This window comes from Bombus flavifrons, chromosome 4 (assembly GCF_040668555.2).
Source record: "Bombus flavifrons isolate JBK064 chromosome 4, iyBomFlav1_principal, whole genome shotgun sequence".
Lineage (NCBI taxonomy): Eukaryota > Metazoa > Arthropoda > Insecta > Hymenoptera > Apidae > Bombus > Bombus flavifrons.
In genome coordinates, this window is record NC_138445.1 from 11,271,978 (window position 1) to 11,296,037 (window position 24,060).

Sequence of the window (24,060 nt, forward strand, 5' to 3'; positions counted from 1 at the left end):
CGAATTCCTGGTGGCCCGTTGTTTTCCATTCATCAGAAGGCGGGGTACGAGGGGTGTCGAAGCGTACGCCCGACAAGAAAAGGGGCGAACAGCCATAAACATCGAACACGTCGGGACGAAACGAGGCAAGTCGCGCTACGGAGGTGGTTCGGCCGTCATCGTCATCCCCGTGGGTGGTTTTCCGGGTTAACCAATGCAACACCAGACAGCAACGGGGTGTACCATTGTAACCAGCTTGAAAATCGCTCGAGTGTACGAGTGGCGGCCAGACTGAACTGGCCGAACTGCGGTTGCTCATTGGACGTTATATCTGCTGTATTATATAGACAGAGACAAAGATAGGATCAGTGAAAACGTGCACCTTCATTCATAAGTATTAGGATACATGTCAAACCATGAAAAATATAGAAAAAATGCTTGAAACTTGTTAAAAACATTGGGGTTGTTATTTTCTTTTGAAACTTTCAGATATAAAGAACGTATATATCCCATATTGTGATAATCTTATTAATTGTAAATAATACAGTTGAGCTTTTTGCTTACTGATATGTTTGCTTTTCGTTAGCGGTAAATATTGACTTTTCTATCATTACATGTCTTACCGTATTTTTTGTTTCTTGGTTCTATGTATTTCATAAATAACCCCCGGAATGAGATTCAAACTTTTATTAGACTCTTCTGAATTTCCTATCTGACTCATTAAAAGTTCCCGTAATGAAGTTTAAATTAGAAGATCGCGAGCCTCAATCCATAATTTTTAATTCATTATTTTTTTAATTTCATTATTTTCTCCTGTACTTCCATAAATATTATACGCCTGCCCTGAATCGTTATCTCGCATCAATACATAATTCTGACCGATTAGTCGTTCCACTAATAATCTCTACTTACTATCGCGTTTTATGTGAACCCAGCAGGTGTCCTAATACTTATGAACGTGGGTGTACATCTGTTCTCGTGCGCGTGTCCACGCGTCGATGTGGAATATACAAGCGAGCATAGGATGGCTGCGATTCTACGTGTTGGGAGAGAGTTAGGTTGGCCGGGTATCGGCGTTAACGTCTCAGTGGACACGCCGTGGCGCTGTCCGCTCTAACCGATAACGTTGCCAACTCGTTAGAAATGAATGGCCGGTCCGGGGGTAGGTGCCGCAAGGGTCGCAGACAATAGAGCTGGGGCCACCTCCACGCGCTCCACGCGACTTTGTCCGGTTACTTCGCCCTCAATTACTTCGATACCTCGTAATTAATCTCGAGAGCGCGCGAGGTGGCTGTTAGACTTCGTTAGGGACTCCTAACTCTTACTCGCTTACCAAAGAAGGATAAAAGACGTTGATAATACGAATTGTCAGCGCCCTCGTTTCCTCCAGAGAAATTAAAAGACAGATGATACCAACGAAAAGGGATGCGGAAGGGAAGGGAGCAGAGTCAACTTCGATGACGGTTCTCGAAGATCGTCCGGAGAAATTGACTCTGGACTGTTCAGGAAGATTGGAAGGTTTTAAGTCCAGACGAATTAGTAGATAATTTCCAGGGTGACATCGAGCTCTGCGTTTAAAGGATGTCAGATAAAATCCTCCGTCGCTCTTAATCCATGATCAAGCTGGATCTTTCGGTGAAACCCAGGTGTTGGAATTCCTCATGGACCGATAAGGGGATTTTCGTTGGGAGTTTCGTATGGTTTGGTATCGCTACGTTTCTGGTTATCGATCGTGCAGCGTAATCGCGACATTTTAATACAGGCCGATCGTGCTCGTCGCTGACTCACAAGACGAACGAGCAATCTTTTATCGTTCGCCTGGCCGATAATGCCGCCTCCAGGCGCGTGTGCACACGAGAGCAATCGTGTCACACGATCGTACGAACTTTTGCCTGAGCTGTAGATCACCGTAAACCACTGCACGTGACGCCCAGGAACTTTACAAAACTTCGGTTTCCCTTAAACTGCGCGGCATTAAACTCGCGTCCGACTCCGGGAACAACGATAGCGGCTATCGATCGCCAGAGCCGACAAACAACCGGGTTTTTTCCGGAAGACTTTCGGCTCGTAGATCGCTATCGGAGGCCGAATTCGATCGATCAAGGATATTACCGATACTGCAAGCGGGAGAACACGTTCAGGGAAAGATGAACTCGATATATACCCACTGGGTTAAACCAGTTGACCCCGTGTATCGCGTTATCCCTGCAAGATATTGCCATCGAGGATTCTTCGATTATGGCATCGCGACGTTTCTCGGAACGAAGTTTACGAAATGGAAACGACTTTAACGCGAATGCGGTGCGCTAAACAGTATCGGAGAGCGGGTAATGTAATATCGGAAATAACGAATGCTAGATTGAAATTCGAATAGGAAAGTTGGTTTTAAGGAAATTGAAAGGTCGGCAAGGATATTCTACGTGGTCTAGGAAAATCGGTAGATTGGACGTTGCATGTTCCACGTAGATTGTTGAAAACAAGCGTTTAGAAACTTAAACCGTTTGTAGATCGGAACTGTCGCAATGTGCAATTTTCTGCTCCGCTACTGCGAGTAATTTATACTCGTCCGTTACAAAGCCAAGCGGTATGCAGCTGGAAATCAGAAGATCCTGTCGCACTCGAGACGCCCGATATTGCTTCCTACTTATTTCACCCTCTCTTGTACTCCCAATTTCTAAGACGATTTCTTCCAATAGAAGAACACTCGACGAGGTTTATAAATCTCGATGATTACTCTCGAATTTAATCTTCTCGGGCAAGAGGAGGATGAGAAAAGAGGACGCAATCTGCCGGTTGTTTTTCGGCCGGAAGCGATCGACGTCGTCCAGGGTAAGGAGGATCGTTCGCGCGTCGTAAACTTTTGGGGCGGAGAGGACAAAATGATCTTCGACCAAAGACGACGACGATGGCGGAAGGACGTTGTAAGCATTGTTGCCGCAGCTTTATGATGGATGGACGAAAGGAATCCCGTGCCTGCCCCTCGTGATTCCAGGGGTGGAATGCTGCCCCTTAAAAAGAGGGCCGCGGATAAACTCGAGTAATTTGTCACTTCGCCACCAACTTCTTTACGACGCTGAGTTACGCCCATCGTCGTGTTCGCAAAAAGCAAGTCCCTGTCTCGCCTACCCCTCGACTCGTACACCAAGAGGGATAGATATGACACACCCCTCCTCGTTCCTGTTCCTAACGATGAAAAAGTAACTTCTTTTCACGCGGACCGGCCGACCGTAATTTCCGTTACTTTTGATCACGCTCTCGTGAACAGAATGACGTTGATTTAGATGTTGCGTAGTAGGTTTGGAGACACGTAAATCACGATTTTATTTTTCTGGGCAAAGAAGGAGGATGACAGGAAGATACGTGATGTAGGATTAGTGGATTCAAATAAATAGTCAAGATTATTAGTTGATGATCTTTCATTGAAATTTTGTAGATCTGTTATGGCGAACGATACAGAAAAGAAACTTGTCGTGTATCTTTTATCTAGATTTTTTTTGTCTCTTATTCTATCACAATTACAGACGTAATTGGATTTTAGAAGTATAGTAGAAATGGAGAATCACATTTCATTCGTATCTATTCTAATTAACTCTGAATGAATGCTACAGATACCAACGATAATTTCTTTCATTCCGATAGATGAAAAAATTGTCTAACGTTCGTAGAATTTCAAAATGCTAAATTCTAAGAATTCTATTTAGATTTTTGGCTTTTATGAAACACGTAGGTATTTTTAGTTTCCACAACTTTTTCACAAGTACAGAGTCATTCCATGTGTGCTTTCGTCTAAAATTGATCAACGTATGTCAAATTAAACTTCTTTATTCTAAAAGAAACATGAAAATGTTGTTGAAATCTCCCACGAGGAATATGTACATATACATTTTTCTCTTTGCCTTTGAAGAAATATGTGGATTGCCACTCGTGTCTGACGAAATGGAATTCCGATCCCTTTTGCTCGGGCAAGGTCGAACGGAATACGCTGTTTTCAGGAGGAATTCCCTTCGTGCGCTTTTTCTCGCAATTCCATCAAGCTTCGGGTGGGAATCAAGGCAGTCGATCGTCACTTCTTGCGAACGACGTTCACGATTCTATCGACGATAACGAGAGAGGAGTCGTTGCAATTTAGGGCTTTTCTTTCAGGCCACGGTGCGGAGTAAAACGTCCGCTCGAGAGCCGGCTGAAAACGCGCGCTCGCGTGTGACCATACATACACTCTCGTTCATAAATATCAGGACACTCACGGAAAGTGAGATTAATCGTGGAAATGTCTAGGAACTTATAAAGTCGTTAATAACTATTATCTAATTTGAAGATAGATCTCATTATCTGTATATAATGATGTTAAATTTTTCTTTCCTTATATCTCACGATTATTGCTTCGATCAATCTCGTATTCTTTTATTATTCGATTTTCTACCGTAATTTTGAGATTCCAGGCAAACATTTCTGACTTCTTGATTTATTTTGTTGAAGTATTTATTTTGTTCAAGAAAAACTCTACATCTTTATTTATGTACATCCGTGACTTGGAGACTGCTATTACGCAGAAATATTCTAAATAAGGAGCGGTGTATATTATTGTACCCTTGAGTATACATTATGTTTTTGGGTTGCAAGGTCCAGAAACAAAGGAACTAATAAACAGATTTTTATTTATGTTCCCTGTAGCCTCTAGCCAAAGCTATAAGGTTAACTTCTTTGGTAATGTCCTTTTGCTATAAATGTATGAACGTGCACCCTATCATTCCATTGTCTAGTAACACTAAGAGAGTAAGGATCTCAATCAGCATAATCTTATACATTATACTTATACCTTTAATTATTTCAATATACTTTTCTATTACAAGTTCATCCACTCGTTCTTCAATCAGTCAACCTCAACCTCAACATATTTCATACAGACTTTTCCTATGAGATTGAGGGAGTGCGTATGATCCTTACTTTATAGTTCCTCTTGTGACTTTTACAAGTAGTTTTTACAAAGTTCGCCGTTTCTTTGCGTAAATATCATAATCGGCTAACCATTTGGTTGATGGTTTCAACAAATTGTATGAGATCAAAAACTGTCATAATGTTTGTGGACGGGAGTGTACATGTATGAACCCGTCAGTGGAAGTGGAAATAAAACGTGTGGCCCAGGATCCAGAGACGCTTACCGTCATTTCTCTTCCTACTTTCCCGCCATTCTTTCGTCCATCGACCTCCGCCTCTATTGTCGTCCATTTTACTTTGCCCCCGGCTGTGTATAGAAAAATGCGCCCGTGTTCGTTCGTATATGTGTTTATATATATATACAAATATAGCGGCGGCGAAAAGAGAAACGCTGTTGCGGATGACGTTCTGTCCGCGAGGGAGAAACATTTAAGAGATTCGAGCTTCGAATGGTTAAACTTTGGTTCGTTAATTGCGAATCCCTGTACATATTTCCATAGAGGATTCTCTAAATGTTACCCTCTCTTAGTTCTAAACGAGTTTTGATAGCTTATAGAACTTGGAAAATCGAGTGCTCTAATGCCTCGTTTTAGAGATGGATGGCTAATTGCTCGCGAGATCTTAATGGCTTGACAAAATTTCTAGAGTGTATGAGAGCGCTTGCAAGAATGATCTTGGTACAGATGTAGTTATTAAGGATTAAACCTTTGCTTTTATTCAATGAATAATATGCGATTGATTCGTGAAATCAAATTGAATATAAGAAACCAAAGGAAGTGCAATTCGTTGAGCATCATAGTATAATACTACGATGTTATGAATCAGTTGGTGGTAGTTTCGCAGGAAATCCAAAGTAGAAAATTATAGGTGTCGATTACTAATTCAAATAATTATTGATTCTTATTAGTTCAAACGAATACGAGAAAATTTCCTTTCTTTGCAGAGTCAAAGGTATTGGTATATATCATAAAGTACTGATTAGATTTATAGTCTACGATATACGATTAGAATGTTAACTTTTTTTATAAATACACTTCGTGAAGAATGAAGTTACATACCTAATAGTAACAGAATTTTATCCTGATACTTGCTACTTGCCATATTGTTAATTCCACCCAATAATAACACTTATAGATCGTAATCTTAAATAGTAACATTCTGCTAGAATTTCCGAGCAAACCCAATTACATGGTTCTCATCAATGCTAATACACCACTCTTGCTCTTGCAACATTCCAATTTGGCGCTAACAGCCACCACTCAAGTCCTTATTTCTCTCTGGAACTTTATCCAAAGAGGCGTTAAGCGTTTCCCTTGGAGCGCCTAATACAGTTCGAAGCTACTATCACTCGCCACCTACCTCTGAAGCTTAGCTCAAGACCTTCTCTGGTCCCGTTTAACGTACTTCTCGCGACCGTACCACTTTTCTTCGAGAACGACCCGTCTAACGATCTTCAGCGCCCCGACGAGATAACCGAGCCGATTACAGAGCTGTGTCCGCTCGTGTCCTCGATGCTAATTTATGGTAACATGACCGGCTAGACGAGCGAGCATCGTAAAGCTGGTAAAGGGAGAGAGTTTAGCAAACTTGGTCAAACGTTACAATTACTGTAAGTTACGAAAGTATTTGAATACTAGTCGACACTATTTATGAATGCATGTATTATGTATGGTATACGAAACATTTTGAAATTTCATTGGAGCTGTTATGCGATTCGACTATTATGGTTAGATCAATAAAGTTTGAAAGCAATCTAAAAATTGTACATAGATACTAGAAAATATTTGGTAGAAATATTTATTTCGTAGAAATCATGGGAACATTGAAAATTTAATCAATTATTCATTGTATCAATAAATCTGAGTGTTCAATAACATTATATGTTATTCATGTTATATACAAATTTTTAATAAATCGTATATGTTTGCAGTAAATATTTTGCAACTTCGATATACGTTCTCAGATTGATTTCAAATTTTACCAATATAATCGTGGCAGTCGTATTTCATTAGAGTGCTAGAAATTCCAATATGTTTCGATGATTACGTCATACGCATATAATACATCTTGTATAATGTATACAATATATATCTTTCTAGATTGGTTTGAAATTTTGACATTAAAATCATTATAATCGTATTTCGTTACTGTGCTAATGAAATTACAGATAGACACGTACAATATGTATTTTCAGATTGATTTGAATTTTATCGATATAATTATCATAGCCGTGTCTTTACGGTCATTACAGTGTTAATCGAATTTCACAATATGTATACGGAACTTTTCTATTATATGTGTTCGAATACTTTCGTGAATTACTGTAAGTAGGCGCAGCTGCTCATATCGCCACGGGAAATCTACATACGTGGTCGCTGAAATCGGTTTCCTCTTCGGTTAACGTACGAAAATTACAGCTGAGTTAAGGTCGCGCGTTATCCTCTCACGCTTCGATATCGATCGATAAGTTTATCTCGCCCTAGCAGCGTACTGGAATGCAGGAATTTTCATGGGACGCGCGAGTCATCCTCCATAAGGGTGAATTCTGCTCGATGAAAATGGAGCAGTTTTCGGAGGGAAAAATGAGCAAACGCCTAGTCGAGTTTACACATGTTTCTGTTCGTGCTCGTGCGAGATAAAAGAAATCGTTAGTTTATTATAACATGCGTGCTACCTGCTTGACGCCATATTCGTACTTCATGGTGTTAATATGTATTTTAATGAATATTGAATAGTGGAATGAGAACAGTAATGAAGATGACTTTATTTATAACATCTATTTTTCATTCTATAGAGAATAATTTGCTGTCTGGTATTAAATTGACAGAATGATAATGATCAATATAGAGCGACAGTGGTACAAATCAATATATGCTTCGCTTTATAGGAAATCTATTTAGTCTGTTTGAATGGGAACACTAATGAAAATGACTTCATTTATATCATCTACTCTTCATTCTCTTCAGCGTAATTTGTTACCCGTAAATTGGCAGAATGGTAATAATCAATACACAGGGACGGTAGTACAAATCAATATATACTCCGCCTTATAAGAAATCTGGTTAGTATAGTTTAGATACAGTGGCTTCCATTAATATTCGGACACTCTTTAGAAAAGAACAACTTTTTAAAATTGATCCAAACAGCCCGAGCTTTTTTTAGAAATTAGATGGATTAATTTACTAGATGACGTATAAATAAAATTTTGAAAAAAGATTAGTCGGTATCGCGAAGAGAAATACAAAGGTCGTTTTTTTAGAACACTTTTACCTGGGCTTGTAATGAAAATTTAAACAACACATTTCAAAGATTTAATTTTTTATGTACACGCTGAAAATTTTATAAAAATCAGTTAACATTGTTACGAGCTACAAGAGTTAATCTCACTGTCATTATCAAACTTCTTATTATTTGAAAACCCATTTAATACCGAACAAATTCCATGGCAAAATCGTCTAAATGGTGAACGCAGAAGGTAACGTGTTAATCAGCGATACCTTCTGTCTCCGCAAACTGAAACAGCAGTTTCCCAACTTCTTTTTCCCTTGGCCTCTTTTTAACCGTACCTTCCTCATCTTGCTATCTCAACTTGCCACCGAATCTCTCGCCAATTTATCTTCCGGCGAACAAAAATAAGGAATGGTGTCTAGCTAAGAGTTCGACGCAGTGGTGGTCGCGGGAATTCGAGTCTCTGCAGGTAACACAGCGATGAAAGAGGAAGAAGGGGGTGATTATGAAACCTGGTAGGATAGGACAGTCGTTTGTCATCGCTGAATAATCGCGAAGGACTTGGGATGGTTGGCCGACGACACGTTGGGTGGGGGTTGCCAGGTTGAATGTCGGAGGTCGTGGGCGAAGGGAGCCGAAGTCAGGGGCGTTTAAAAGTACAATGGAGACCATTTACCCTCGGCTCTCTCTTGTAACGGCCCGCTCACCCTTCGCGTACCTTTGCTCTGCCAAGAAAGTGGCTAGCGAGGGGTTGGAATCCGGCTCATTGATGCGATCGTGCGCTAGTGTCCGTGTTGAGCTGTGGACTATTTCGCCTGGAGAACGGAAAAGTCGTTCGTCGTTCTTTTCTCGACGCATTTGATACGCTCGTGGCATCTTAATACAATTTTTTCGTGGAAACGTGGATATCACGGTGTACGAGTAACGACGTGTAATAAGCTTCCGGATATATCCTGGTGGAAGTATCGGGTATGATTCAGAGGCACGATAGCGCGATCGTTGCATCTTTCGGGGCAATTTGTCACTGTCGCCGATTCACACCGCGGATCGTTACGCCGGCCGCGTAAATACGATCGCGCGTGAGATCACGCGATCCATCGCTTTTGACGCTACGCGGCCGCGTTCTTGCATTTGTCACGGGTAACAAGTTGCCCCGGGAAACGCATTCTGGGAATATTAAATCACGAGCGACCAAGTGAACTGCCACCTCGCGAAAATAAAGATTTTTTACCATGGTATTCGTAGAAAATTTGTGTGGCAAATGGAAGAGATTGGATAGATTAGCGGTCATATAGAGTAAATCATTGTGCACAATCATACAGAAATGTATTATTAATTAGTAGAATACTTGCATTTGTAGATGTATAAATGGCGAACGTTTATGCATTTGTAGTGAAATGTACAAAATCAAAATAAAACGTGCGTTACAATATTTAGGTGAAGCAAACCTCCAATTCACTTTTTTAATTACTTTGATTAAGGTAATATGAATTGACATGAGAATTCGCAGTTTATTAATCGGCTATGGAATATCTTAGAGAAGGAAACTGGATTTTGCAAAGAACAAACAAATTTTTTTCAAACTTTGATCTAAATATTCTGCGAAGGCTGTATGCAAAATAACACGTATCGTGGTTTTATTAGTATCTCACGCTGGTTTTTCCTATTGGTATCTGACGGCAGTATGGAATTCGCGTATCACGTATTCCCGTAAATTGAGATTGATCGTTTGCACGTAGTTTGCTTCGTAACGCAGAATATTGCGGAACGTTTCGTGCACTGTCTCGCGGCTTTGATCATCTTCTCGTTTCGTCGTAAGCTGGTTGGCTTTTGTTCGACTCGGAGAAATCTGATCACTGAGATCGCTTCCAGAATGAGATTCACAGCGGGACAGCTTTGTTCGCTGATTTTCTCAGATGTCGGTTGTTACATTGCAGCGATGAGGATCGGTTTACGATTCGAATTTCTCGTGCATGGCATCAATAATCATTTCGCCGCATGGCAAGAAGGCGACAGGTCATCCGTTCTAATTACTCAAGACAAGCTGATGGTCAACATCGGCGCACGGATGTATACTCGATCGATGTTACATTCCTGTGAACCGTGAAACGGCTAACTGGAATTATACCTAATGCTTGACTGTTCCAATTTGTAATGCATCGTCTTTACGCTTGATCGCTGAGGAGTGGAATTGGGATTGGCTATGAGTGGCTCTTGCACCTAGAAATGTACGATACAGAGATGAATCTATGATGCTTCTATGTTTCTAATTATCAAGAATTTACACTCGGAGGACGAAGTTTTACGCTTCGAAGCCTTTTGGACACTCTGCACATGCACTGAAGTACTTGGACACTTGGTTATTATTGGCAACATGTATTTTAATTATAAAATTAAATATAAATGAAACTACAGCGACTTTATCCTTCATAATCGTCGTACTTATAATAGTATATTACTGATTCAGTGTCTGGTTAATATATCTTTAAAATATATCTTTATCTCCAATATATTTTTCAAATTCTATATAGTAAAAAGCATATCATTGGATCTTCGAAAAATCTCGATCAACGTACGAGACGTTAATTTATTGCCTTAGAACGCAGAAGTTAAAAACCGTTCAATTTCGGAACAAATAGCGATATCGAAAAACGTTTCGCTATGTTTTCAACAACGGAATTTTTATTGGAGAAGCATTCGTGTACGTTCAGACATTGATTGGTCGATGAAAACGTTTCGTGTCATCTTAAATTCTCGACTGTTTCAGTTTTCAGTATGTCAGCGTTGTCAGTGTTGTAAACGCCACTTTAAACGTCCGTTTCAGTGGCGAACCCCTTCCTTTTCATTCTGTCCCTTCTCCATGACCAGAACTGAAAAAACCTTTCCAAAGCGTTTTAGAAGCGCCTTCGCACAAAGCGGAAGGTAAATGAAACAGGGAGAAGAGTTTACTATTTATAATGCCCGGGATGCCGTATTTAGACTGACCTCGATCCTCGTATGTAACAAAACTGGACAGAAATTACATTTTAGAGCGGTTGTCACTGTCGCATGCACGACGAACAACGACGTTTATTACGATACGATAAATTGTAACTCGACGACATTAGATAGCTTGTTACATTATAGCTTGATTGTAAATTACACCTGGAGTGTGATGTGTATCGATCACATATGAAGCAGTAATTAATGTTCCTAGACCGCTAATGGGTTATTGATTATCGGTCAAAAGGAAAGATCAATGTGTTCCTTTATTTTTGTTAACACATGGACACGTTGATAATTATCTTGATGTGTAAGCTAATTTCACAGCGGTCTGTTTATGTCTCGTTAAATCCTAGCTATCTTGGATCTTGATATTTTGACTGATTTTTACGGTTTTACACGCTTCAACGTACGACGAAGCAATCGATCCCATTGAAATATAATGAAATACGAACTTCTTGCGGTGGGAACTACTCTATGCGAGAATTACTATCGCGTGACTGCTCATCGTCTATTTAGATAATGTAACGCGCCGACGTGACTGAAAAATGGAGGCACATCGTCGTCGATACAGTCACGCATGCAATCGTTAAGTATCTTACCTACGATCTCGTTACTTACATCCCATTATTCCATCGAAATTGCGATCTCTTGTTCGAACTAGTGCGTGGAATAAGATTTCGTCGTTCGTTCGTAAGATACTTGAAGCTTGAACATCGAGCGAGTACTTGCTATACTGTCGACAAAATTTCGAAGTCTTCCGAATGTAACTTTTTATTTCACGTGATGTTATATGATAAAATTTGCCTACTTTCTAATCTGAATTTCAATAGACTCGATTCGATTAATATTATCAGAGCAAACATGGAAAAATCAACTGTCTCCGTAATTAATAGTTTCATTTATATGGTAAAATCATGACATGTAAAGATAAAACGTAGGGACATGTGGAGAAAAAAATCGGAATTACCATCCCAATCAATATTTGATCGTTTGATTATTCAATCTACAATACAGAAAGATGAACGAGAAAGTATTGTAAAAATATAGAATTTATATTTCTCATCTGCAATTATAAAATATTCTGCCTTGTATTTATCACTACATTTACTTGTAATTTCAATTACTGCTACCATTATACGGTGGTCTTATCTTCCGTTGAGTCGCTAATTTTTCAATGAAACCACGTTAGATAACGAATTTCATCTACAATTCTTGGACACGAAATGAAAAGCTGTATTGGCTGCTGGATCCGTGTTTGCTCCCACAGTGACGCTATTCCAGCAAATCGAAATGGCGACAACGAGAAACAGCCAAATGTTGTCCTCGATCGCGTCGTTTCTTACGGACTGTTAGCCCCGATCCAACGACCCATTACCAACATTACGTTATCTCGCCGCGGTTCTGAATGTTATCAGAGCCATTTCTCCCCGCAGCCTCGTCGAACGCCTCCGTTGAGCTATTGCTCTGCGCGGCTGGCAGATAATCTCGGTTGCATGACTGGAGGCTCGTCATAAAGCAGTCGTACACCCACTACGGACACGCACGTTGTCTGGCGTGTAAAATGGGGAAATCGTGGCACGGAGGAAGAAACGAAACGCTTGGCCTAGCGGCTATAGCGCTTTTCTTCGATGAATCGTAATGGAGTGGAGGTGTACGGGTGTCATTGGTTGGCTAGTTCGTGGTTGGTATTTCGTCGAATACCCTTGGGATAGATGTAATCTGCCTTGTGTCGCGTTCACGCTGCCGTAAGGTAAGTAAGACCATTCTCGTGTCAATGGGCGATGAATTCATCCAGCTGCTTTATCTCGTCGACACGCCCCGTCAGGTATATCCTGCGTACCGGTTACCCTCTTATGATTTACGTTATTCGCTGCTCGCAGATGTCTTTAGTTACTGTGTCGTATCAGCGGTTTTCGTCGCGCTCACCAAGTAGAGACGTTAGCGGTGTCTGATCATTATCAACCGTTACTACTTAAACTGACCGTGGACTTAGAATCTTCAATAATAATAATAAAATGCACGAACGATATCAGACTGTATTATGATTAGTGAATTACCAAGTGTATAGATAAATTTAATCACTAGATATAAATTAAATATATAGGTCACTCGTCAATGAAAAATCTAAAGTCGGTTATTTCGTCGAATTTGGTTATCTAATTTGGTTATCTTGGTTGATTAAGTGACGATCATGTACGTGTTACATATTATCAGTTACATAACGCATTCATATTAAGTGCATAGCAAGTAGCACCGATGCATTGACAATCGATCATTGTTTGCTTTGGTGCAGTTAAATAGACACTAGCTGTGAATATACCTACGCTAATCTATCATTCGTGCGTTATTCTATTAGATAATCAACCGCCTTAAATCTACCTAAATCTATCTGTCGTCTATCTTAAATGACAAAATTTAATTCCAATTTCCATTACAGCTTTTAATTAACAAACATTTATCACATTTCACCGCCGCTATCTTCGACTTCCGTTGCAATGAGACTTGAATAACTGAACGAGTAAATACGAATACAGAGTGTCTTGTTTGATCAGTTGCTCGGCGAAGTATAGAGTTCGATTCGATGTCCGATGTACCGATGCCGATACCATATCGGTAGCCTGTAAACGAGAAATTTTCCAGTCGCGTAGCCCGCTAGTCAAATGATAGGTAGGAAGCGGGCCGCCCACGTATCAAGACTTTTCACGGGGGCAGCGGCTAGGAGTGCCGGCGATATTTGCTGCGTGCTAATATTGGCCTTTGCTATTGGCTGTTTGCCGGTAAATAGGAATTTTCTCCCGACCGTCGGATACTTGGTCAACGTGCACCGGGAACAAGATTCGATGCTGATCGCCCGCGCTTTGAAAAATTGGCCCGTTTCGGTTTGCTCGAAGTCTGCCACTGATGCGGGCTCGCGTTCCTTCAAAATCTTTACTTTTCTATCACTACTTTAACGCGATTACCTGACCGTGATTTTTCTTCTTTCTTGTTCGATGTCAAGTGGACAATGAACGATACTTCCTATATAGTCTCATGGAGTTACGTAGACGATTGTCTTATTGTACGAGTCCTTTTACAGGGTACAGGTTTAATCTCGCGTGAAATGTTTATTAATAATTGAAGACACAAGTTCTAGTATACTCTTGAGGCCATAGTTATTAGAATATATACTCATTACGTTTCTTAAAAGATTGACAAGTTTTATTTAGTATTTTAAACGATAAGACACATATGTCGCGAATAAAATAATAGATTTATGATAAAATAAAATCAATAAAATAAAAGAATTCAGTTTATACTAAATATCAGATGTTCTAGTAGTTATATCTGTTTGTCTGTGTAACAAGGGATGGCAGAAATGTTGAATCGATACTCCACAATAGCTAACGTCTCTAACCGTGTCGCAAAGCCTGTTCACCGACTAATTCTAATAAATGTAGCCTGTTCTGTTTATAACGATTCTCGCATTATCAGCTGCTTGGCGCTTTCTGTATCACGGTTTAATCTCCGATGTGTTCGCGCACCTTTTCCTTCCATCTGGTATCCCCGTGTTCCTTTGCAAGCATGAGGCTCCTTTTGTTGCATCACAGTTGCACGGCATAATGATTCTTTTCTGAAAGAACTCCGAGAGGTGTCAACGTAGCGTTCGCGGCGCGCATCGATCATTAGAAAGGTACTGGAAACGGTCTCCCTTGTTCGCCAGTGTTTGCACAGCGTGTATCGTCTGCCGGGCCCTTTGTACGCGCTCTTTACGCGACAGACTAGATGGGCAGAAAAAAAGAACACGAAGGAGACTCGTTACGCGGCACGATCGTAGGACACGTGTGCAACGCGGTCACGCGATGCATCCTTCATCCTTCCATGCGTTTGCTCGATGTCTTTATCTGGCCTATTACCATAATGCTTCCTTGGCTCGCGCTAAAGAGCGAGCAATTTCCTTCTCGACTCCCGAAGACAGTTCCTTTTGAGTACAGGTCCATGGAAATTAATCGTCCGCGTAGGGCAGAGTGATTAACGAGTGTACCACTAGCCTTTGCTATAAATCATTCTTTGACGCTGGAGTAGAAAGACCGCGGTACTGGTCAGGCATCACTTTACCCAGTTTCAGTAGTAGAGATTGAAATTACTCAGACAACTTTCTTAGTAACGTGTCGGAGCGGTAGTATAGCTAGTTTCTAAAAATTACAAATTATTGCGTTATTATCAATGTGTTATTATTCCAGGATTAAGTAGTTTGTTTATAATTTGTTATTCCTGGACTTCGGATTACAGCAAAAAGCTATAGATTCAGGTAAAACTTTTGGTTATAAGGAGTTAGATCATTTAAAAAACTACGGGTCAGGATTTTATTGTCAGCCATACACAGTGGCTGTTTAAATATTTTAAAATTAATTACGAATTGTTGGTAGTAAAAGATCATTCTGCTTTGAAATAATAGTTTCCAATTACGTATCGTTATATCGATGAAATACAAATAGCAATGATATTCCGTTATCGCTGCACAATATATTAACCGAGAAACTCGTGAAGAAATACGAGATATTCTGTCGTAGCCATCGATCGATCATCGTGTGACAGTTACAAGACGCGCGTAAGACGTATAACTCGTTGATAAGTAGACATGGACGACCATAACGATGGCGTACTCACAATAATTGGACGCCGGTTGAAGGGACGATGATTATCGTCGGGCCGGAATAGAGCAGCGGTCGTGACTAATCGTGACGTTATTACGATTAGACCCATCCAAGCTATAATTAGACGACGATCACCGGGAATATAGTCTCTGGCTGCGATCACGTGAAACCCGTTCAATCGGTTGACATTCGGTGGTCGCGTGCATTCAGCAAACAATGGTCGAAATACACGGTATGGGGACTGTGTGTAGCCGTAGATTCGAGCTGAGAAAGCAACCAGCCCTTTCTACAGGGGTTTCAATCGACGAAACGTGGTCCGAACAGGCTAGCCGACTCCCTCGATTTCTTTCTTTTCTTTTTATTGGTCGTTCAGTCGTTTAAATAAGCCGGACGTCGTGATAAGGATCGCAGGTGAAGTAAAATAAATTACATTCGTAATACCGAGTGGCCAACCCCATTACCGCGGGCTACGAGCCACACTCGCGCCTGTCCGTCTGCCCTCTCTCTCTCTCTCTCTCTCTCTCTCGCTTTTTTCTTCTATCCTTCCCTTCCTTTCGTTACTCTCCTCTCATCCATACGACGGAAATAACGGAAGCGAAACGAACTCGAAGCTCGCAACGACCAGATATTTTTTCTCAATTTCCGCTGCCCATGACACTGGCCGGAATCTCTTTTGATTTTCAGCAGAACGGGGGCTTTTGCGTTATTGGTTTCCCTTTAAACTAACCACTATCCACCTTTCTCATAGGTTGTTCTCCTCGCCGTATTTAACTAAAAGATGACTTTGCAATTGCGTAGAAAATTCTACATTTGCTTCGTGTTCATTTATCGATCGATTAACTTCACTTCTTCGTCGATGAGTTTCTTACATGGTGGACTTAAAGTATTAAAGGGTCCTGTTTTCAACGTGGATATACTTGGAACTGGGTCGGATTCGTAATCGTAAACGTTAGCACGTATTGCAAGTATTTCCTGGTATTGCAAATTCGCTGAAGTCGGAACATTCGATAAGGATTTGAAGACATATTGCTAGGATTTTATTCGACGTGCAATATGTAAAGCCACTCAAAAATCACAATTGCTCCTGACGTATATCCAAGATATATGAGGTAGCTCTATAGATTCTTCAAAAATGTCTGAGTAACGAGAGTTATCTTGAATGGGAAATTTGGAATTTATATCTCTTATAATTCGATTCTTTAGAATTGCATCTGTATCTTAAAATTGTGAAAAATGTTTCCAAAATTGTTACTACAAAATCGAACTATATCTTGTATATTTCTGTCAGCTTATCCAGGTCATATAATACTACAAACATCAAAATGATGAATTCGTAATTTTTCACAGGAATTTTATAGATTTACATCCTGTGTTACATAGTTTCCCATTCTCTGGTATCAGTTTCACGCTTTAGTCGGAGTTGTAGTATCAATTACTTGGAACATTGAATATTTCTAAATATTATTTTATCTATTAATCGCGAAACTACTAACTCGAAATTTTTTCTTACGCGAAACTGCCGTCTGAAACACAAACCGTCAAGAGGATGATGGAACAAAATTTAGTAATACAGTTAGGAAAGTATATGCAGTAGCGCACAATGGAGTGAAGCGAATCAATGCTCCAGATCCGTCTTGTAACCTCAATTTCTCCTATCATTGCGAATTTCCCAAATCATGTGTCTCGTCCACGCGAACATCCGCCCTGACATTCTGAATACGTCCTCCCTCATATTCGAAGACGTTGTAAACTGCGAGCGTAATGACAGTAATTATGAGCCGGTGCTAAACGTTCGTTCTATATTCTCACGTGTTGTTTGCCACGGTAAAACAAAGACGTCAGGATGTGTGCACAACGAGGCGACGGCTAGTGGAACGTGGCAATAAAGCGGCGGGCGTTACATCGATTACGAGCACGGAACGGAAATTCCCCACGATCGAGCAATAACTCTAAATATCGAGGTATCGACCAGTGGCCCCGTTTCTCTGGATTAGTTGGCCCGTGAATAACGTTCGTCTAACACCACCCGTTATACTGAGTTTTTTTCCCATTCCGGCCACGAAGGATGTTTCCGGTCCCTTTTGCTCGATTTACACCCATGATTCTCGGACATGTTTGCCCAGGATTATGAAGTTGATGTACGAGTCGTTCTCCAGTGATTAAGCGGAGGGATAAGGTGGATTCGGCACGGTTGTTGATGCGTTGTTTGAGGATTCGTGAATCTCTGAAATCTACGTGAACTATATGGAGTTTGAATCGAATTCTCTGTGGGATCGAAGCATATTTCGTGGTTTAGCGTTAGTTTATTTAGTGGTTTGGTTGACAGGTTAGATGTGGTTTTTCGAATTTTTGAAGAAAATATAACTTTATTTTAAATGGTGAAATCTTCGTTTAAACGTAAAATAAGGAATTATCTGTTTGCGGTCTGTATTATGTGATTTTTAATTTTTACTCGTGGTTTTGTTCTATGTTTTAAAGCCGTTTAAAAGACACATGTGCTAAGCACAAATGCCTTTTATAATTAGCGGTAGAACTGCACATAAGTTACTTTTATCTAAATTAATATCGGAGTTACAAACATTTTTATTCTGTAGAAATATTTTATTAAAGTGGTAATTTAAGGTACTTTCAGAACATGATAGATTCAGAGGCTTCTACACTCATTCATTTATATGTCATTTATAACACCTAAATTATCTAAACTGAAGAATTATAATATACTATATCTAAATAGGCGTGTAATTTTTACCGTCAAAAATTGAATTATAGCAGGTTACAATTTTTTTTCAAATTATGAACGTTATTCTTCGTGAACCTTAACTCTATTCAACAAAGAAGTTACGTAAAGAATTCAGTGCGTCATATGCAACTTTCTTTATCTGATTTTCAAGCATCTGCGAGTATCATGAAGGCTATTTGAGAGCTATTAATTGCGATGCATCGTGATCGTCCGAAATTATTTTCTCAATCGACACGCAATTAGCAAAATTATCGGCACGCTGCCGTGTCAAATGTTATGCTTTCCAATGTAATGGTACTTATTTAATTGCGTTCGCGTCGCGATACGGCCAGAGCAATTTTTTATTCTCGCGCAAAATCGTTGGCTACCACGGTTTATTTTACGCTTCTCTCGCGCTCTTCCATTTTTCCTCCTTCTCCTTGTCTTTCTTTCGTTAATTTTAACGAGACACCGGTACGTGCTAACGATGCAATATGCATCCAATTACTTTCGCACCTTGCTCCCCGTAATTGTTAATTTCGCTTGTGTTTTCCGCAATTAAATGTTTAAAAGAGAGCCACTGGCTGATTCTTTTTCCCCGCACGATGGAAAATCGATCTGTCCACTCGCTCTGTTGTAACACGTTATTCAAGGTAATTCAGGTAATTCATTCGACTTTAAACCATGTGCTTTCTCCCGTTTTTATTTCTCAGCTTTTAACAATAATAATTTACAGATTTATGATGTGTATTTATAATGACTTATACACATACGCTGGCGAAAGTATATGAACATTTGTAAAAACCTTCCATCAATATCACATATTACGTGTGTTGTACGAACCATTCAATCTATGGTCAATATTTGTTAACAACTTTGTAACAAAGCGTTTACGCACAGCCAAACATTATAAAACATTCACCCGTCATTTTCATTTCTAGATTGAGTTTCTTCCTTTCGGAAATTTGAAATACTTTGTATAATCGCAACAGTCGATATCTGTATTTACCAAAAACGCGCGTATATTTCCATAATCAATGATATTAAGTAGTTCTATTATTACATCAAACAACAAAAGTCGTTGAAAGCTTTCCAGACCGCTAACGTCGTTTGTGACAAATTTCCCAAGATTGAAGTTCCTCGGCGAACTGCAGAGCGAATCTACGACTGCTCTTGACGTGCCTGCCAAAATTGAAGTTGCTCGGTAAATTTGACTTCGCTGTTGACGACGCAGTCGTCATCCGTTTTAATTTCCCCCGTTAATCTCGAGTCGTTCATTCCAAGCAACAAGTACTCGTCGTTGATTCACGGCAGAACATTTCGCCATCCATGTGAATCGTTTAAATTACCAGACACAGTAAAATACCAATAAAACAGACGTAAATTGTTGGAGCTGTATATAGAGTGGCGGAAACGAAGTCGCGTGGTTCGATATTCGGGGCAAACGGTTCTGCAGGTCGTGCAATATTAAGGGGTAGGCCCTTGTCGGTCCGACTGTCGAAATTGAACCGGTCGAATTCATGCGACAACTTTGAACAAAGTTCCGAACGACAACGGGCCTCGCGAACTTTCGGTGTTAACCTTCGAAATTCGCAAGCTGGAAAGCTGTCGTTTCTTCGATTCTACGCCTTGTTCCTCCTATGGCCCGCCATTTTTCCCTCTTTCGCATTTTATTCCTGGCGAATGGCAGCCAGTCTGTGCCGCGTTTCCCTCGAAACTGTGTAATTAAAATTTAACAGCACGTTCTCGGAATCGCCGGCCGGAAACGTCCCTTTCGAGCGGCTGGCTTTCAACAAAACGATCCAGAACGGTTTCAGACGACGTCGTTGATCGTGCACGGAGATCTATCCCTATTAAATATTTCTTTTTGATTTGCATGGCGAAGGTAGACGATCGAATTCTTATATGTATTTACCGTAATTCAATGATGAATTTTAAGAGGCTGTACTGTTTGATTCAGCAAAATTGTCTGGGAGGAAATAGGATTGAAAGATTAGAAGATAAAGGACTTATAAGGTATCTTCAACTATCAATCGTAATGTGAGACTTTCATGGTCGTAACTAATTAGATTAATGAAGAGAAGAATCGAAGATACTATATGGGATTGTGAATAGAGTGATAGAATAGCTGAGATCGACCTCGTGTACGTTAGAGGCTTCACTTTGGCTAAACTGGCTAAAGTAAACGCTTGGCTAAACACCGAAGTTTCTCTTATGCTATTGAGACAAGAAACAGATAGTTAGATTGTGATCTGTTCTAAATTGATACACGTAGTTAGATTCTGATAGAAATGTTAGATAGAAATAATAGTTTCTTTAGGATGGACAAATCAGAGAAACGTAAGAGTTTCGTTGGATGAATTCACTTTATAGATGTATCGTCGCGATCGTTTTTTTATATCTGCCAAAAATACTTCTGAGTTTGGTAGGAGCAACAGTTTCCATCTTTATGGTATCAAATGCGACTGTAAATTGACCGAAGTAATAATTTACGTTCGTGTAGTGCATACCGTGGAAACTTCAATTTTCCAAAGTGCCAGTCTTTCTTCCAAAAGCGACTTCTAGTTTCGCAGAACAGCACTTCCAAAAATTCTGTAAATGATGAAATCGTTAGACCGGTACGCTCTACAAAGCCACTTTCATTCCGGCGAAACTCCTGACGCACGCGAAAAGTATACGTTGGCCAGCAGCGAGAGAGCCAGGCTACAAAACGAACGTTCCCTTTGTCGGCGCGATGGCAGATGCAGGGAAAAAAGGTCGTTCCAGAAATAAACACGAAACGCAATGGAACTGTAAAACGAAAGCTCGACATTGCCACTACAAAGCGCGTCACCTTGTTATTCCTTTTCTCTTATCGCGACTCGCGTATAAACGCGAACGATAACGAAGCCAGGTCAGATCGATATCTGGGCGACAGGGTTGGAGATTGGAATTTACCATTCTTTTATCGAGTCGATGAGATACAGAGGGGTGATGGAGAGGAACGAACGGAAACGAGGGTTAGACTGACCCGAAGCAAGGCCAACGAACAACCCTCGAACTTTTACCTGGTGGCAACTTGGAAATCCTTTTATTTGCTCGCTTCGTCGCGGCATTGAACGTACGGGGAGCGTCGATGGTGTCAGGATTAAGTAAGGGCTCCGTCGCTTGCCCCCGCCATTTGGCTGAGCTCGGAAGACACGAAATAAAATCGTAGCACGAGGGACAATGATAAAAGGGCCGAGAACGAATCAAAAGAACCAAATTGCTGGTTTTCTTGCTGTACACTCTCGTTCATAAGTATTGGGTTACCTGGGTTCTCTCGTATAGGTGAACTACTGCCATTATTAGTAAAATTGTATAAGTTATGAATCATTATAAATTGTGATTTAATAGAATATCTAATATAAATATCGTCGAAAGCTTTAATAATACGAATATGGAAATTGACTGGGACGATGAATGGAGCCATTAACTAATTAATTCTGTGTATTCAAAAATAGAGAAGCGCGAAGATGTCACAGATATCTTTCAAGATTTACTTTGGAATTCGCGAATATTTATGTTATCTGCTTATGACAAATAAACCTTTACAAGTAATTCGATTACTTTTCTAAGAAGATCAACGTTAATGTCGCATCTGAAAAAATTTGCAAAACGTGGAATTGATCAGTTTGACTTCTGAGATTCTTATTATAATATCGAATAGCTATGCGAGTTCTTAATGCTTCAAAGAAGGTTTAATAATTTCTCACTGACTAACTGTCAGGTTTACCTTGTTTGTTCCTAAATGTTCTAACACTTCTGCACAGGGCTGTACCTTGGAGTTTCTCTCAACGAACCGGTCACGAGGCAAAGTTCTTTTTACTGCGCTATTAACTTGGCCCTCCCTCAGGAGCTCGAAGAGATTCATGTAAAATTCATCCGAAGTTACCGACATTAGTTCTTCGATCATAGCCGCGGTTACAGAGGAAATGGACTTTTATGAAATTTATTCTTTCGCGGTCGGAACGTACGTAATTTTCATTGGAGCATCCCCTTTCTTTTTAATTTCGAAGCAATTCCTCGTTTAATTCCTCGACCAACACTTTTTCCGCATCAGCCGGATTTTTTTGAACGGCTACGTGTTTTTTTTTTCAAAGTGACACGCGCGAATCACCTCGCTGATCGTTTTTTCCTCCTGTTCTCTGTTGCAGACTGCATGGCCTGAGGACTCCACAGAGGAAGCGAGAGCCGAGCGTCGCAATGGGGTGAAAAGGTTAGTCCGACCACTTAAAACTTCTCTATCCGAGTATTTACCGCGTTACACGCGGTTAAATGTCTCGCGTGCGGATGCGCGCGTTCTTTCACGACGCTCCACGTTGCGACAACTTCCCTCGTTTTAATGCTTTTTCTTCGGGAATATCTTCCCGCGTGGATTAAGTGTATATTTAGGATTACTCGCGAGGAACGTAGGAAATGGCATCTTTATGCCGTGGAAATGAATGGATTTAAAACGTTCCTAGCACCCTTGCAGTTTTTACTATAATACCAGAATGAAGTATTTTCACCGAAAAATGCATCTATAATTTATAATCTTCAAGTATGGATCAGTTTTATGTTGACAAACTTTTCACAATTCTCAATTGTCTACATCTTTTTCACAAGTATTGATCATTCCTAATATTCCGATCTTAAATCAGCAGGAATATTTGCAATAATCAATGAGTAACGTCATTGTCTCATCGCTAAATGTTAATCGCTTAAGGTCGAATTCTTATTGCAGCAAAAAATTATTCTTTATCGAAACATGTATTTTTTTCATGTTTCACGACGAAGTAAAATTAGGACCATTTTTACAAAAAACAAATACATTCATCGTTCAGTTAGTAAATAACGGGATACGGCAATAATAAACTAAACTGAGGGGCGATTTAAAAGCATCGAAGTTAATATTAATAATATACTTGTTTAACATTGGGTGTACTTATCCACGCAAAGAAATTGTGTTCGATAGAAACAAATTGCATGTATCGTGAATTTTGAAACATAGGAACAGATCAGATTACAAGCTTGAAAGCATAGAAACAAATCCTATTACAAACTTCAAAATATAAAAAAGAAATTAGATTATAAATTTCACGACACAAAGACATATTATATCAAGAAACAAATTTACCTAATTACAATTTCTACGACGATACTTAAAGAATTTATTTTTTATATAAATCACCCACGGATCTCGGAAGCCACGTGTACAGCTACTTAAACGCATTCGAAATTCCTCGCACGGTTCACGAACAAAGAAACGTTGATGTCGTTGCTGGACTCGCAAACATTTTCTCCATGTTCCCTCTTTGATCCCTTTTCCGTAGGGCTTTGTTAATTTACTCCCTCGTGTTATCCTTTCCGTGTTGTCCGTCACGATAACTCCTTGATCCTCTCTCTGGCCGTGGCCCCTCAGCGCCGGACAGTTTCGTTTCCATCGAGGTGCTCGGGACTGTTTACTGAACCCTCGAGCATACGAGATCCAGGACGGGTTTTCGAAACTTACGGTATGAATGTCTGAAGTGTAACGAAAGGGTGAGGATCGTGCTTTCTCGCGCTGCCAGCCGGGGACAA

General features: G+C 40.2%; 1 protein-coding gene across 1 annotated transcript in view; it reads left to right on the forward strand.

The window, feature by feature from the left end:
• Positions 1-24,060, forward strand: part of sfl (N-deacetylase and N-sulfotransferase sfl) — a 370,355-nt gene that overhangs the window by 10,885 nt on the left and 335,410 nt on the right. The window contains exon 2 of the mRNA XM_069111773.1: positions 22,656-22,717. The gene's annotated coding sequence lies outside the window, so the exon portion shown is untranslated. The remainder of the gene's footprint in view (positions 1-22,655; positions 22,718-24,060) is intronic.